The sequence below is a fragment of the Podarcis raffonei genome, chromosome W (assembly GCF_027172205.1).
Source record: "Podarcis raffonei isolate rPodRaf1 chromosome W, rPodRaf1.pri, whole genome shotgun sequence".
Lineage (NCBI taxonomy): Eukaryota > Metazoa > Chordata > Lepidosauria > Squamata > Lacertidae > Podarcis > Podarcis raffonei.
Window position 1 is genome coordinate 8809139 of NC_070620.1, and position 18372 is coordinate 8827510.

Here is an 18372-nt window from a genome sequence, read left to right on the forward strand (position 1 = left end):
CCAACAGACTGAAGCTCAATCCAGATAAGACTGAGGCATTGTTAGTGGGTGGTTCCCTAGACTGCATAGGTGGGAGGTCGCCTGCTCTTGATGGAGTTACACTTCCCCTGAAGGAGCAGGTTCGTAGCTTGGGGGTACTCCTGGGTCCTTTGCTGTCGCTCGAGGCTCAGGTGGCCTCAGTGGCCTGGAGTGCCTTCCATCAGCTGGTGGCCCAGCTACAAACACTATCTGGACAGGGATAGCCTAACTAGTGTTGTCTGTGCTCTGGTAACCTCAAGGTTAGATTACTGCAATGCGTTATACGTAGGGCTGCCTCTCAAGACGTTTCGGAAACTTCAGCTGGTGCAGAATTCAGTGGCCAGGTTGCTCACCGGAGCAAGACAGTTTGAGCATATTACACCGATCCTGGTCCGACTGCACTGGCTACCAATTAGTTTCCGGGCCCAATTCAAAGTGCTGGTTTTGACATATAAAGCTTTAAACGGCTCAGGACCGCAAAAACATAACGACTAGAGATGGGAAGGCCTGGGGAAAAATGGAAAAATGGGGGGGGGCGGACCTGGTTTTTTTCCATTTTCCCCAAAGCCATTTTTTTCTGGAAAAATTGGAAAATTGGAAAAAAAAACAGGCAGTCTGATTTACAAGCTGTCAGATAAAGAGGACTGCAATTGACTGTTTTCCTGGCTGAAGCAAAGAGCAGGAAAATGGATCCTTTACAGGATGCACTGGGAAGCACCCAGTGTCTCAAGCTTCATAGGGAGAATTATCAGACCTGGGCTGGCTATTGTGAAGCCTTGTTGAGGAGGGCTGCAGTGTGGCACACGGTTCAAGATGCTGCCCCTGCACCGCTGACAGCAGAATGGTCTGCTGTTGATTCTAAGGCCATGGGCTTAATTCTCCTGTCTCTCTCTCAGGAGGAACTGATAACGCTGGCTGGCAAGATGACTGCACATCTCATCTGAGAGAAGAGGCTGGATCTGTGCTGCTCTACTTCAGAAAATTGCACAGGATGAAGCTCAAGCCTGGAGGGGATTTAAGGGCACATGTCCTGGAGTTAAAATCTCTCAGACAAGAGCTTGTGCATAGAGGCTTTACCATTCCAGAGGCCTTGTTTTTTATTCTTATTCTGGACTCCTTGGACGAAAGTTACAGTGCCATTGCTAGCCAGTTGGCAGCGTTGCCAGCGCAGGATTTAACTGCATCAAAGAAAGGTGTTGTTAAGTCATCCCTGATAGTGATGCAGGCACCAGAGGGCGCTAGAGTGTTGGCAGCTGTGAGATGCTTTTCCTGTGGGAACCAAGATCACCTACGCAGGGACTGTAAACAGCATCCAAAAGCGAAAGGTAAACAAAGCAGCAATTCTACAGGCAGCAGGAAGAAGGGGGGCAAGAAGACCACAGTGCAGAATAAAGCCTTGATTGCACACACTGCTACCCCAAAGGCCAAGGGTCACTTTGTTGTCGACTCGGGAGCGACTCTCCACGTATGCCGAAATCGGCATTTATTTGTTTCCTTCATGCCACAGGAGGGTTCGATTCACCAAGCAGATGGTAAATTGTTACAGGTTGCTGGCGAAGGGACGGTCAAGCTCCAGAGCCTGAGTACTACAATCAGCAAAGTGCTGTTTGTTCCTGATTCCACTGATAACTTGCTTAGCGTTTCTCAGCTGACAGAGCAAGACTTTGACATTTCCTTCAAGAAGGGAGTTTGCTTCATAAGGAACAACAAAAAAGACATTTTACAGGCAGATTATGTAAATGGTTTTTTCTTGATAACTTATGTCGGTGTCAATGTGCAAAGTGATGAATCCTGTTGTGTTATGAATACTAACAAAATTCTCCATTTAAACTGCATATATTCCCACCACAGGTGGTTCGGTCATTTGGGATGGCAAGCACTGATCAAGATGCTTCAAACTTCAAACCAGACTTCAAACTCTACTATGAATCAGCAGCATTTTGCTGGTTGAAAGACTGGCTGCTTCTTGAGAACACAGACATTTTGGATCTTGAAGGTTTTAACATGCATATATGGCATGCATATTTGTGGTACGACAAGGTGAAAGCACACAAAGCTTTTAAAAATCATATTGTCAGGAGAGCACTGTTTAATGTTTGGACTAGATATAAAGATCTATTGGAAAATAAAACTCCAAGGTGGTTGTCACCAATGGAGGCTAAGGCTCAGAGAAAATTTAACATGGAGGCCAAATGGCCAAAATACTGGGAAATTTTGGAACAAGAAGGGGACAGACTGAAATTGCAGAGTTTTGAGAAACTGAAAGATAAAGTGCGAGATTGGCTTCATTATTACCAGATAATGGAGGTTTACAATTTGGACAAGAAAGTTGGTTTCCAGGTGGAAAAATCTAAATTGGAAACAGAATTGCTAGAATCCAAAACTAAGACTTTGTCAAAAATGTATAACTTGCTGCTGAAATGGAATACTCAGGATGAGACGGTTAAATCTGTAATGATTAAATGGGCACAAGACGTTGGACATAATATCATGTTTGCTGACTGGGAACAGTTGTGGACCACCGGGATTAAATTTACGGCATGTAATGCCTTAAGAGAGAATATTATGAAAATGATATACAGGTGGTACATGACCCCAGTCAAGCTTGCAAAAATCTATCATTTGCCCGACAACAAATGTTGGAAATGTAAGGAAAATGAAGGTACATTCTTTCACCTTTGGTGGACATGCCCCAGGATTAAGGCTTTCTGGGAAATGATATATAATGAATTGAAAAAGGTATTTAAATATACCTTCTTGAAGAAACCAGAGGCCTTTCTCTTGGGCATGGCTGGCCAATTGGTGCCAAAGAAGGACAGAACTTTTTTTATGTATGCTACAACAGCAGCAAGAATACTCATCGCAAAGTATTGGAAGACGCAAGATCTACCCACTCTGGAAGAATGGCAGATGAAACTGATTGACTGTATGGGATTGGCAGAAATGACGAGCAGAATCCGTGACCAGGGAGAAGAGTCGGCTGAAGAAGATTGGGAGAAATTTAAGGACTATTTACAGAAATATTGCAAAATTAAGGAAAGTTAAATGGTGTTGAATTGAAACTGAGTGGTTTCTAGCTGTAACGATATAAAGGAATATAGATGGGGAAAAAGTGTTTGAAAAACAAGGTAATATTATAAACTGTAATGCTTTAAGTGAAGGATTTGCTGAACAAATAATTTTAATTGGGATACGAGGAGGAGAAGTACGAGGAGGTCTGAGAAATTTGTTATTGAAAAGTATGATTTATGAACTGCATGTTTTTTTAAATGTTTTTGTTTGTTCTGTTTCTGTTTGTTTGTTTAAAAAATGGAAAACTTAATAAATATTCTTTAAAAAAAAAGAAAAAGGAGGGTTCGATTCAACAAGCAGATGGTAAATTGTTACAGGTTGCTGGCGAAGGGACGGTCAAGCTCCAGACCCTGAGTACTACAATCAGCAAAGTGCTGTTTGTTCCTGATTCCACTGATAACTTGCTTAGCGTTTCTCAGCTGACAGAGCAAGACTTTGACATTTCCTTCAAGAAGGGAGTTTGCTTCATAAGGAAGAACAACAAAGACATTTTACAGGCAGATTATGTAAATGGTTTTTTCTTGATAACTTATGTCGGTGTCAATGTGCAAAGTGATGAATCCTGTTGTGTTATGAATACTAACAAAATTCTCCATTTAAATTGCATATATTCCCACCACAGGTGGTTCGGTCATTTGGGATGGCAAGCACTGATCAAGATGCCAGAGATGATTCAAGGCCTGACCAATAAACCCTGCAGGTTTTTATGAAGTGTAAGTCATGTGCAGAGCAAAGGTATGGGTTGCACCAAAGGGCAAGGTTTCTGGCAGGCAGGCATCTAAACCCTACCAGATTGTCCACACAGACCTTGTTTGTCTGCTTGAACCATTTCTAGGTGGGGCAAAGTACTTCATGGTATTGATTGATGCTTTTTCCAGGTACATTCATGTGTTCATGCTCAAGCAGAAATCAGAAACATTTCCTAGGTTCAAGGAATTCTGTGCTTGGTTGCAAAATGTCCATGGGAAGCAACTGCAGTGTTTACTGATGATGGAGGGGAATTCACTACTCAGCAGTTTGAGGCTTTTCTGACTTAGAAGGGGATTCAGCATGACCTCGCAAGTCCAAGATCTCCTTGGCAGAATGGACTTTGTGAAAGGGAAAATCAAACTTTGCTACAAGGCCTTAAAACCTTGTTGCATGATGCCAATCTTCCTGAAGAGTATTGGGCTGAATCTCTTAATTGTTTTTTTTTTATTCTTATAATCGCAGGTATTCTGCACCAATAGGCTGTACTCCCTATGAAAAGATGTTTGGTAAGAAGCCATACGTCAAGCACATGAGGATTTTTGGTTCTGACATGTGGGTCCATACTCCACAGAGCAGCAAGCTCGGGAAGCGTGGTGTGCATGGCATATTTGTGGGGTACATAATGGGTGCATACAGCGTGCTAATGACTTACACAAAGACGGTACGGTTTACCAGGAGTGTTCAGTACAATGTAGGGATTTTCCAGAGTCACCCAGTTGCTGAGGAAGCAGAGGAAGATGAGGATGATGATCAGGGTTCAGATTCCAGTTCAGTGGGAGGTGCTAGTGCTGCTGACAGTGGCAGTGACACAGCAGACTTCAAGAGCGCAAAGGCCTCACTCAGACCATCTGATGGGTCTGACACTGAATTGGAAGAACCACTGTTCACCACTGGCCGCCATTCTCCTAAGAAAGAGGAGATGAGTGCTGAAGACTTGCGTCTAGTACGCAGATCTGAAAGGGACACAAAGGGCAAATCTCCAAAGAGGTATGCTGATGAGTTTGCTAAAACAGCAACAGCTGTTGTTAGTAGCTCAGAGAAGGTATGGGAACCTTCAAGCTTCCAAGAGGTCCAGGAGTTAACCTCAAAGGATGCAGAGCCATAGCTAAAAGCCATGAAGGCTGAACTTGATTCCTTAGAAAGGAATGAGACCTGGGAACTGGTTCCAATAGTAGAAGGGTTGAAGCTGGTTGACAGCAAATGGGTCTTTAAGGCCAAGACTGATCAGAATGGCAAGGTAGTAAGACACAAAGCCAGATTGGTCGCAAGAGGTTTTTCACAGGTACCAGGACAGGACTACCACAAGACCTACTCACCCACTGTCAAGTATGAGAGCATTAGGCTTATGCTCAAGATTGCATCACAACGTGAACACAGCTTTTTTGTACGGGGTTCTGGGGGAGGAGATTTATATGCTTCCATCAGATGGAGTGCAGGTACAGAAGGGAATGGTCTGTAAGCTACAGAAATCCCTATATGGTCTCAAACAGAGTGCCAAAACTAACAGAGACATTGCTTTCTCTAGGTTTTCACCAGGGCAAAGCAGACCCATGTGTGTTTGTCAAAGAGGTGTGGCAAAACAAACTGTATTGTGTATGCTTTGTTGGTGATCTTCTTTTCTTTTGCAAGCATCAGGCTTTGTACCAAAGCAACCTAGTTTAGCTGTGAGAGCACTTTGACATGAAGGATCTTGGTGAGGTATCAAACTATCTTTCTCTGGAAGTAGAGAAAAACCAGGCAGGTGATTTTATGGTACACCAATCTCAGAAAATTGCTGATGTGTTAACCAGGCTGAATTTGGTTGGTGCAAATCCTGTGGACACACCAATGGTAACAGGTTTCCAGGTAGATGATACTGGTGAAGCATTTTCTGACACTACATTGTACAGATGCATTCTAGGCAAGCTGAATTTCATTGCCAGATGTTCAAGACCTGATACAGCTGTGAGCACTAATCTTCTTCAGTGTGACGCGGCAGCTAAAAAAGCCAATGCAATTCTGGGCTGCATCAATAGGAGTATAGCATCTAGATCAAGGGAAGTAATAGTGCCACTGTATTCTGCTCTGGTCAGACCTCACCTGGAGTACTGTGTCCAGTTCTGGGCGCCACAGTTCAAGAAGGACACTGACAAACTGGAACGTGTCCAGAGGAGGGCAACAAAAATGGTCAAAGGCCTGGAAACGATGCCTTATGAGGAACGGCTAAGGGAGCTGGGCATGTTTAGCCTGGAGAAAAGGAGGTTAAGGGGTGATATGATAGCCATGTTCAAATATATAAAAGGATGTCACATAGAGGAGGGAGAAAGGTTGTTTTCTGCTGCTCCAGAGAAGCGGACACGGAGCAATGGATCCAAACTGCAGGAAAGAAGATTCCACCTAAACATTAGGAAGAACTTCCTGACAGTAAGAGCTGTTCGACAGTGGAATTTGCTGCCAAGGAGTGTGGTGGAGTCTCCTTCTTTGGAGGTCTTTAAGCAGAGGCTTGACAACCATATGTCAGGAGTGCTCTGATGGTGTTTCTTGCTTGGCAGGGGGTTGGACTCGATGGCCCTTGTGGTCTCTTCCAACTCTATGATTCTATGATTCTTAGCAGACACGCTAACAATCCTACTGTTCAGGATTGGAAAGCTCTCAAGTGCATAGCTCGTTACCTGTAAGGTACTATGCACTACAGACTGAGATTCACTAGTCAAAAGTCTGGAGGTCTTGAGATTTTTGCAGATGCAATTTTTGGAAGTGACACCACAGATGGCACAAGCACTTCTGGGGTGTGCTACATGTACAACCAGTGTCAGTTTGACTGGCTGTGCAAGAAGCAGACAACAGTGAGCCTAAGTTCTTGTGAAGCTGAACTCAATGCACTGTCATTCACTTATGGATTGTGAATGGTTGTTGCAACTGTTTCAGGACATCAGGGTTAATGTGAAATGTCCTATGCAGGTTTATCAAGACAACAGGTCCTGTTTGGGTTTGCTAGCTTCAGAGAGTTGCAGGCAAAGAACCAAGTACTTGCAAATAAAGTTACATTGTGCAAGGGAGTGTGTTCGGAAAGGACTCATTCAGGTGTCCTACATGCCTGGAAATGAAATTCCTGCTGATCTGTTGTCTAAAGTTGTTAACAGGGAACAACTTAAGGTATATGTACAGCGGTTGCAGTTGGGTTGAAATACTGCGCCATAGGTTACATGGAAAGGAGGAGGATGTTGGAAAATTCCATGCCACCTCAAGGAGCAGACATGGGATTGTTACGTGTCACATGTCTGTTTACGTTCCAGCACAGCTGGCTGGGAACTTCCGTAGTGTGTATAGCTTTTGCTTTTCTCTGTCTCTCTGAGAAGAAAGGAAGATGACATGTTTTCTTTGTCATGATTTACGCTTAATAAAGCTTTAGCTGTTAGTATGTTTCCACAAGCCTCTCACCTGTTCTGTTTGCACAGTATGCTCTGCTAATATTATATTTTAATATAATATAAAATGCTCAGGCTTTTGAAGTCCGAGTCGCTGATTTACGTCGCACCAGAGATTGGGGGATCGTCATGGCTGGAAGGGCATGATCCAGCTGGGGGCTAGCCAGCTGGCATCTCGACCCCCGAAGGATGCCGTATGTGGCCCCAATCCCTGTACCCATGATGCTTGAGGTGCAAGAGGCAATTAAGCAAGCTAAGATAGGTAAATCGCCAGGGCCGAATGGATTTTCAGCAAAGTATTATAAAAAGTTGCAGGATTTTCTGGTACAACCATTAAAAAAAGTAATGAATGGGATTTTAAAATCAGGTAAAGTACCAGACACCTGGAAGGAGGCCTATATTACTCTGATCCCAAAACAAGATATGGACTTTTAGTTAAAAATTATAGACCAATTTCTTTATTAAATAACAACTATAAATTATTTGTCAATATTTTGGCCAATTGAATGAAGGGTGTCTTAACAGCCATAATTCATCATGATCAGGCTGGCTTTCTACCAGGATGTCAGATGAAGGATAATATAAGGAACATAATTGATATTATAGAATATCTGGGTCTTCCAGTCTGCTGTGGAGCAGAATGGCGGCGCGTTCCGTGTTGTCTGCTTAAAGAAACGACTGGTTCGAGCTGTTTTGGGCTAGAGGAGATTGTGCCAGGGCTAGGCAACCCCCTAAAAAACTCCCACGGAAGAGTGGGGTCTCGAGGGGACCAGCAGACCATGGAAAAACTCGCCGCAACCTCTTGGCAAACCCATCACTGTTTTTGGCGGCAAGTGGGGGGCAGGAAGCAGCTTGAGTCCACTCACGGCTCCAGCGCACCCAACAGCTGCAGTTACCAGCTGCTACCGAAAGCAGCAGATGTTCCAAGCTTAAAATCCTTTGGTTTTTCTTTTTTCTTTCTTTTGTAATTGGACTTCAATTTGGCGAAGATGGAATCTAAACAGGAAGTCAACTTCCGTTTTCTGACTGAAAGGCTCTGCAAGCAGGGATTTGTGAATGGGAGAAGAGAGTTGTTGTTTTTTTAAACAGCCCTCAGAGTACTCTTAACATTTTAAGTTGCACTTTTACAAGTGTTTAAAGACTTCCCTTTCTCTCTCTCTCTTTTTTTTAACTTGGACTGAGGCATCCTGTTAATGGATGGATGAGTGAGCAGGCAACCAGCAGGCAAGCTCTGTGTTGGATTAAAAACACAAAGACCTGGCAACTTAAACTGCTACAAGTTTAAAGAACCCTGGAACTTCACTTTTGCAATCGAAGTTTGGCAGGAGAACACTCTGTCGAACTTTGGGGGGGGGGTAACCTCAGGGAGGCAGAGTGCCTGGAATAGCGGGAGTTTAATTCGGAAGGCAGCATTTCCATAGTGACATCTGACATCTGATGAAGACCAGGGCACAGCATTTGGAATACTGAATATCTGACCTTGCCACTCACTCGGGATTATAAGAATATATGGATTACAACTGCCATTCTTTTATGGTTGTTTCTGGATTATAAAATATATCAAAGATGTTTGGATTATAATTGGAAAACAATTTTACATAGAAATCTGGAACCCAAGGAAAAACATTCTGTGCTCACCCACATTGAGAACTTCCCATTAATCAACTTGAAGTAACTATATCTTCCTAAGTGACTGTAACTGTTGAATGGTTTCTTTAAATGTAAAGGTTCATCATTGTTCCACCCGATGTGTATGTCTTTAAGGGGCCAGAGCAAGGGCCAGAGCAAGATAACGAGACCCAGCTTTACAGCTGTGAAACGTAGCAGGTGCTGTTGAGTTGTATTTGATTAAGGTGTGTCAGCATTTGGGTGTAGTATATAAGGAGCAGCACTTAGCTCTCCCATTACCCTGGGGGATGGGTTGGTGGTTGGGTCTGGTTTGGTTGTTAATGTACTTAGTGTAAAAGGAGTTTTTGTTTTTCTTATTAAAACCTAGTTTAAGTTATTTTTGAGTCCTTTATTTTTTAATGCATGGTCTCCCCAGCAAGCTCTCTGCGCTACTAAACTGCAAACAGCCAACATCTTTGGTTATGGGCCCAGCTGCTGAGTGGATGACTGCATATTTTTGGACTCTGAGAAAGGTTTGAAAACTCCTTCTCCTGTTAGCGTAGTTCTGTGGGTCTGGAAGAGTTCCAGAATGGTTGACCGGGTTCCTGAAGCTGAGAAGGCTCTGGTCTTCCCACAGCTAACAGATGAGAACTATAGTTTATGGTCTTTTCGGGTGGAGGCGCTTTTGACCTCTAGAGAAGTATGGACCTATGTAACTGATGACCCTCCTGACCCTGTGACTAATGCTTGGTCGAAAGGAGATGCAAAAGCCAGGGCGATAATTAATTTGGCAGTCAGTGACCAGCAAGTAGTGTATATAAGAAATAAGAAAACTGCCAAAGAAATGTGGGACAGTCTTGCAGCAGTGCATGTTAGAAAAGAGTCAGCATCTGCATTGACGTTTTTCAAGCAGTTGTACCAGACGAAGTTGCAGCCTGGTGGTGATTTGGCAGCACACTTGAGACGTCTGGAGGCAATACGCTGTGAATTAATTCGAAGGGACATGGAGGTACCTGATATTCAGTATGTTTTTATCATTCTATGTTCCCTTAATGAGGACTTTGATGGTATAGCTAGCCAGATATCTGCTGTTCCACCAGCACAATTAACTGTGGAAGGGGTAACGGCAAGATTAATGGGCGAGTTGGATAGAAGGGAGGCTTGTGCCATAAGCACTCCTATTTCCAGAAGTAATGAGGAACGCCATATGCAAACCTGTGGTGATACAACTGCATTTAAAGCTGCAAAGCGTTGTTGGTTCTGCAATAAACAAGGACATTTTGCAAAGGACTGCAGATCCAAAAGAAAGCAAAGTATTCCCAAGCCTGTTTCTGTTCGTCAGTCACGGTTGTCAGCCCAGCAGCCGACATCGTATAGTAGAGACAGAAACGAGCCGCGAGTTTTCCATGCTAGGACAACAGATCGTAAAAGACTTAAACGTGCCAAGTGGAAGTCTTTTGTTGTGGACTCAGGAGCATCTCAGCATATTTGCAACGATCGAAGCTTGTTTATTTCTTTCGAAGAGGAAATTGGTAATGTACATTTAGCCAATTCACAAGTCTTGCAGTCGCTTGGCAGGGGTACCGTTAAACTTGACTCTTTAAACATTACAATAGCGAACTGCATTTACTGCCCGTCAGTGGACAATTTATTATCAGTAAGGTGCTTTGCTCGTCAAGGCATAACTGTGCGTTTCTTAAAGTCAATGTGTGAGTTTTTCGATGGGAACAAACGTCTATTGTATGCCCGGGAATCTGATGGTTTATATAGACTGTATTTTCGCACCTACTCACAATTGCCTATAAACTGCAGAGCAGCACAGTCAAGCCAGGGGTTGAGGAATGTAAGGCCTCATTCCGGGTGTGTCCATGAGGCACACAGAATTCTGGGACACCTGAATTTTGCTGATGTAATTAAGACAAAGAATATTGTTAATGGCCTCAACTTAAAACCATGTAAATTCTTTATGCAATGTCTATCCTGTTGCAAGAATAAGATTAAGGTTGCACGCAAGGGTAGGTGCTCAGATAGGAAAGTAACTGAGCCATTTGAGCGTGTACATTGTGATTTAGTTGGGCCACTCCCACCATCATTAGGAGGTTCTAAGTACTGGCTTACTCTGATAGACCAGTATAGTAGATATTGTTGGACTTATGCAATAGCTGAGAAGTCCCAAGCATTTGAGAAGTACAAAGTTTTTTGCAACTGGGTAAAAACGCACTTTAACAAATCAATTAAGAACCTGTTTTCTGACCGGGGTGGAGAATTTGTTTCTGAGGATTTTGAGAAATTCCTGGAAGCGCAGGGGACTACTCATGAGTTATCTTGCCCCCAAAGTCCCTGGCAAAATGGGCTTGTTGAAGTTGTGCAGCGTGACCTACAGGCAGGGGTTAAAACGTATCTGCACGATGCTAATCTGCCCAAAGACTTTTGGGCTGAAGCGCTTAATGCGTTTTGTTATGTTAGAAATCGCAGTTATCATTCTGGTTTAGATGTCACCCCCTATGAGAAGCTGTTTAAAAAACGCCCTAATCTGAAATACCTACGCATTTGGGGTTCAGATGTAATTATGCATTATCCCGCTAAGCAGAAATTGGGTGAACGTAGTGTCCAGGGAAAATTAATGGGCTACCAGCAGGGGGCGTACAGAATTTACATACCAGCAACTGGCAAATTTCATATTACCAGAAGCATGATACAAACTGTAAATTGGAATGGAGTTGCTGTCTTCCAAGATACTGATGGTATAGATAATACTGAGGAAGAAGAGGAAGCAGCAGCAGCAGCAGGAAATGGTGCTTCTGAATTAATGGAAAAAGACAAAAAGTCTGTTGAATCTGATTTGTTTGATGATTTAAAGTCACAGGCACCCGAGGGGAGGTTAGATTCTCTTGAGTTTTCTGATCGTGAGCTTAGCCTACAGGCATCTCTTCAATCTGACAATGATTTACAACCTGAAACTAGTGGTTCACTTAGTCCCATTAAGTCTGAGGAGTCTGACTCTCCTTCCGGACTGAGACGTTCAGATAGAAAGAGACAGAAGCCACGTTTTGCAGATGAACATTTTAATACTGTGTATGCCAATAAGGCAGTTTTTGAGCCAAAAAGCTACAATGATGTTCAGAAATTACCTAAGCAACAAGCTGCAAATTGGTATAAAGCTATGAACTCTGAGATAGCTTCTTTAAAAGAGCATAACACTTGGTCTCTTGTACCACAAACCCCAGATATGAGACTTATTGATTCAAAATGGGTTTATAGAGTTAAAATGAATGACAAAAATGAAGTTGTAAGGTACAAAGCAAGACTAGTTGCTAGGGGTTTTCAACAAATTCCAGGCGAAGATTATGATTTGTGTTATTCACCAAGCGTAAAATATGAAACAGTTAAGCTTTTGTTAAAAGATGCATCACAACGTGGACATTCTGTTTATCACCTAGATATAAAAACTGCATATTTGTTTGCAGATTTAAAAGAACAAATTTTTATGCGTGTTCCTGAAGGCATAGACGCCGCTGAAGGTTTGGTATGCAAATTAAATAAATCCCTTTATGGTCTGCACCAAAGTGGAAGGAATTGGCACCAAACTTTAGCAAAAGAATTGCTGGATATTGGTTTTTCACAAGGAAAGGCAGACAATTGTGTGTTTATAAAGGAAAGGGCAAACTCTGTAACAAAAATATGTGTGTATGTAGATGACGTGCTAATTTCTACAAAAACTAAACAGGAATATGAACTGGTAGTATCACAGTTACAGAAGAAATTTGATGTGGTGGAATTAGGCATAGCTAAAAATTACTTATCCATGCAAATTGAGAAAGGCAAAAATGGATCTTTTCTGGTTCATCAAACTGCAAAAATTGATGATCTTGTTGAAATGCTATGTTTAGAAAATGCAAATGGCAAGGAAACGCCTATGGTGTGTGGTTTCACCTTTACAGGTGAAGATAAGCCATTTCCTAACAAAACTTTGTATCGTTCTGCTATAGGCAAGCTAAATTTCATTCAAAGAATCTCAAGACCAGATATAACTTATGCTTTTCACTTTCTGGCAAAATTTGTGGAAAAGCCTACTACACAATGTTTCTCTGCTCTTAAGAGAGTGGTAATGTACCTTAAACACACCAAAAATTATAGGTTGCAGTTTACAACATGTATTGACAAAGGTTTTGAAATTTTCTGCGATGCATCTCATGCAGTGGAACAAAATAATTGCAGGGGTGTGTCTGGTATGGTGTTTTGTTATAACGGTTGTCCATTTGAATGGAAGTCCCAGACACAAACCATTATTTGTCTCTCCACAACAGAGAGTGAATTATGTGCATGCGTTCAGGCCACTCGTGATGTAGAATGGTATCTGCAAGTATTTGCAGACCTACAGATGCAAGTAACACCACCAGTAAAAGTTTACCTTGATTCCCAGAGCGGACTTGCTATCCTGTGTTCAGAGACCAATACGCAGCGCACTAGAGTCTTAAGGTTACGTTTACAGTTTGTAAAGAAACTAATTGCTGACGAAATGATTGTATTTGAATATGTTCCAGGTGACAATCAAATTGCGGACATTTTTACTAAAGCACTTCCAAAGGTTACACATGAAAGACATGTACAAAGTATGCTTTATGTTTTTGTTCCACAATGATGAACTGCAGGGGAAATGTTGAATGGCTTCTTTAAATGTAAAGGTTCATCATTGTTCCACCCGATGTGTATGTCTTTAAGGGGCCAGAGCAAGGGCCAGAGCAAGATAACGAGACCCAGCTTTACAGCTGTGAAACGTAGCAGGTGCTGTTGAGTTGTATTTGATTAAGGTGTGTCAGCATTTGGGTGTAGTATATAAGGAGCAGCACTTAGCTCTCCCATTACCCTGGGGGATGGGTTGGTGGTTGGGTCTGGTTTGGTTGTTAATGTACTTAGTGTAAAAGGAGTTTTTGTTTTTCTTATTAAAACCTAGTTTAAGTTATTTTTGAGTCCTTTATTTTTTAATGCATGGTCTCCCCAGCAAGCTCTCTGCGCTACTAAACTGCAAACAGCCAACAGTAACATATTGTTTCACTCTTTTTACTTTTTAATGTTTGCAGTTACTTTTTATTTTCTTCAATCTCTATTTACAAAAGTCACAGATTTATTTGTATATTGTTTGGTATGGTATTAGGTTGCTGTGTGGTATAGAGAAGTGTGTAACTGGTGGGCTCAGAAGTGGAATTTTCCTACCCTGAGCTTACCAATGGGAAAGAGATAAGAGCTAACAGCTATGACCTTGAAGTTAGGGGGACTGAAGTAACTGTTTTGATAATAGCCATGGTGGAAAAGAGTAAGCAGGAACCACTAGTCGTAACAAGATAGAAAACAGCAGAAGCAAAAATAAGGGCCTCTGCTCAAGAGGAACATGAAAAATGACTAAGGTAGATTTCTCAGAACTCATGGCACTACATTTTGCAGAATTTAAAAGGGGAATGGATCAATCAATGGAAAGATTAACCAGGGAAGTAAAAGCGGACATAGAAAATAGTACTGAGGTACTCTCTCAGAAATTTGATAAATTAGATGAAAAAGTGAATTCCTTAGAATCCAAAATTCAGAAATTGGAAAAGTCCACTGGGGAGATGGAGGATCTTAAGGCAGAACAAGGTGCTGTGGCAGGGGCTATAGGAGGTCTCTCTAATAGACAAAATGAGCTGGAAGAACAGATTCTTCTTCAATTACGACAAAATGCTAATACGGTTTGAATAAGGGGATTGCTGGATTCTGAAAAAGAGCAAGGCTTGGCCACATACTTAGGCAAAATTCTGACTGACTGGATAGGGGAAGGGGAAGCTGGGATGGATGAATTAATTGAAAATGCTTACATAGCTAGGACAAGAGCATCCAGAGAAAGAAAACAGCCTGCAGACGTCTTGGTGACATTTGTCACAAAAAGAGTGAAGGATGCAATCCTTCAAAAAAATTATGAAGACGGTCTGCAGGTTGAAGGTAAAAGAGTGGACATATTTAGGGAAATTCCTTTTAAATTAAGAATTAGGAGACAGAAGCATAGGACCCTGACAACAACCCTTAGAAAAGTGGACATAAAATACAAATGGGAATTCCCAGAAGGAGTTTCCTTTACTTACAGAAAGAAGAGATATAGATTGGTAACTGAAAGTCAGGCCCATGAGTTTCTGGAAGTACATGGAAGAGACTTTGAACTTAGAGAAGGGGCAAAATAGAAAAGTCCCTTAGAACAGCAAAAGGAGGCACTGGAACAACTGGGGGCAGTAGGGGGAGAAACAGATTTTTAAAAATAAAATTGACAATGGCAAATCTTAAACTCCTAAATTGGAATGTGAAAGGGCTGAGTAACAAGGTAAAAAGAAATAGGCTTGAACATGTAATTCTCAAACAGAACTTAGATATAATTAGCCTTCAGGAAACACATGTAGCAAAAAACCCCAAAGAATTCTGATCAATAAAAAAGTAGGGATGGATTTCATTTCAGCAGGCAATACAAACAGACGTGGCATAGCATTTTATATTAAACTTGCACTTGAACCCAAACGATGATAAGAATTGGTATATAAAGAATTTGGAATTATTTTTCAGATTAATAGATTTAACCAATAATTCAGGGGGAATAGTGGATGGGAGTGAGTAGGCTGACTTGTAGTTCTGCATTTTTATGTGTTAATTGACATTTTGATGTGTTGTGTAAAAAACTTGGTGGGGAAGAGGAAATTGGTTGTTTAAGTTTGTAACTTCATATGTTAATTGTCATCTGGGGCAAAATACCTCATCTAGAAGAAAAATAGATAACCAATCAATCAAATTTAAATTCAAAACCCTACAAGAGCCAAAGAAAAAATAAGAAGACCACATGTCATCAAACAAAAAATATAATATTGGTCCTATTTACAATCAGCAAGGCAGAAGGAATTCTGGACTCGAACAAGAAATGGATCTGAGAGATCTTATATTAAGTTTGAAGAACAATAAAGGGGAAATGAAGAAATAATTTAATGACCTTAAGTTGGAAATGAATAGCAAAGTGAAAGGATTAGATGACAAATCAGACAAGATGGGGGGGGGAGATGAGAACACTAAATCAATTATGGAACTAAAAGGACAAGTAAAGGAATTTGCAGAGGAAAAGAAAGAGCTAACAAAAACTGTTCAGGGGCTTAAAGCAAAAACACAACATTTAGAAGAATTTTCTAAGAAATCATCCAAAGATCTAAGAGAAAGTAAAAAAGAATGGGATAAGGTTTAAAAGGAAAATGATGACTTTAAAGTCACTCAGGAAGCAACATGGGATGCACTATCCATCCTTCAAATGCAAACTAAAGAAATAACTCTGAGGATACGTGGTGTCCTAGAGAATTTGGAAGAGAATGTGCAAAACACTATTATAAAATAATTAGCCAACTGGTTAGAAATAAAAGAAAATGAAATTGCAGAAAGTACAGAAAGTATATTTAGAGTAAATTCTAGGAAAGCAAAGATGAATAAATGGCCAGGGGACTGTCTAATTATGTTTACATCAAATATACTAAGGAACAGGATACTACCGCAAAGAAGGGAAAAAACTGTTCAAAATTGGAGGAGAGGAAATTATAATTTTGAAAGAGATCCCCCTTGTTTGCTGAAAAAGAGAGAGAAATACCAATTCCTGACAAGAGCCCTAAAAATGAAATCAATATTTTTTAAATGGGAGTTTCCGGAAGGAATCTCCTTCAACTTTAAAGGGAAAAGAAGAAGATTGGAAACAGTGGAAGATGCAGAAAATTTTTATAGAACATATAAAAATGAATTAGGGAGCGATATACACCTTACAGAAAAAGAGTCCAGCCCAAAGAATCCAAAAAACACAAATTCAGATCACGGTTCAGAGAAACCTCACAGAAACAACATATTGAATTGCCAAAAATAAAAATTGTAAATAAACTTCGTGTTATAACACATTTTAACGAATAAAGATGAACTTAAATTTTTTGTCTTGGAATGTTAATGGATTTAAATGATAAAAAAAGAAAATAGCACATATTCTGACTAAACAAATGAATTATGTTACTTGTTTGCAGGAAACATGTCACAAACGAACATAGAAGAGTATTAATCAACCCCAAATTAGGAAAAGAATTCATTGCTGCAGATAAAGTAAAAAAAAAGTAGTGATTTATGTCAGACCTGTGTTAGAGCCAGAGTTTTTATTTTCTGACCCCAAAAGGAGAATAGTGATTGTAAAGATTAAAAGTCAAGGAGAAAACATCATAATAGTAGGGATATATGCGCCGAATGGAAAAAAAACAGTATTTTATAAGAAACTAGAAAAAAAGCTGTTGGAATATGTAAAAGATAAAATAATACTGCTTGAAGATCTTAATGGAGCAACAGATCCACAGATAGATCGGTAAAGGACATGGAAAATTACCTTCTTCATTTGCAAAGATGATAGCAATTCTAGATCTAAAGGACTCATGGAGATACAAACATAGATTTGAGAGAGAATACACGTACTTCTCTGAACCAAACAAAACAGCTAGTAGGAGAGATGCCATCTGGGTTTCGTTAGATTTGCTTAGAAAGATTGAAGAATCACAGATTTTACCAAAAATAATCTCAGATCACAATCCAGTTCTGTTAAAACTACAACCAGACTGGAAATCAGAAATACATAGATGGAAATTGAATGACTCATTACTGAAAAAGGAAAAAATATTATCGAGGGAGCTAAAAATGCATTGGAAAAATACTGTGAATTGAACAAAAACATAAAGCAGTGATCAGGGGATACTTTATACAACAATGTGCAAGAATAAAAAAGGAAAGCGAAAAGGAAAAAATAGAATTAATGGAAAAAATAAGGAAAAAAGAAAAAGAGCAAATCAAACAACCAAATAATGATACAATCAAAAAAGAGATTAAGTTATTACGGACAGAATGTATGTCCAAAATAGAACAGGAAATAGAGTGGAATTTGAAAATGTGGAAACAAAATAATTTTGAGTTTGCCAACAAACCCGGAAGATATCTGGCGTGGCAATTGAAAAAGAGGCAAAATCAAAGACAAATAAACAGAATAAAAATAGAAGAGAAAATTATAGATGATCCAAAAGTAATAATACAATTAATGTTATAAGCTGTAATGCTTTAAATGAAGGATTTGCTGAACAAATAACCTTAATTGGGATACAAGGAGGAGAAGTATGAGGAGGTCTGAGAAATTTATTATTTAAAAGTATGGTTTATAAATCTTATGTCTTTTTTAATGTTTTTGTTTGCTCTGTTTTTGTTTGTTTGTCTAAAAAATTGGAAAATCTAATAAATATTCTTTAAAAAAAACACAAAAGTAATAATACAATTTTTAAAAAAATATTATGAAAATTTACCATATTTTTTGCTCTATAGGAATGAAGGGGGAAAATGAAGGGAAAATGTGTGTGCGTCCTATGGAGCGAATGCAGGCTTTCGCTGAAGCCTGGATAGCGAGAGGGGTCGGTGCGCACCGACCCCTCTCGCTCTCCAAGCTTCAGGAAGCTAT

At 40.4% G+C, this 18372-nt stretch overlaps 1 protein-coding gene across 9 annotated transcripts in view; it reads right to left on the reverse strand.

Annotated features, from left to right (window-relative positions):
- Positions 1-18372, reverse strand: part of LOC128406015 (far upstream element-binding protein 3-like) — a 332867-nt gene that overhangs the window by 122488 nt on the left and 192007 nt on the right. The window lies entirely within an intron of this gene.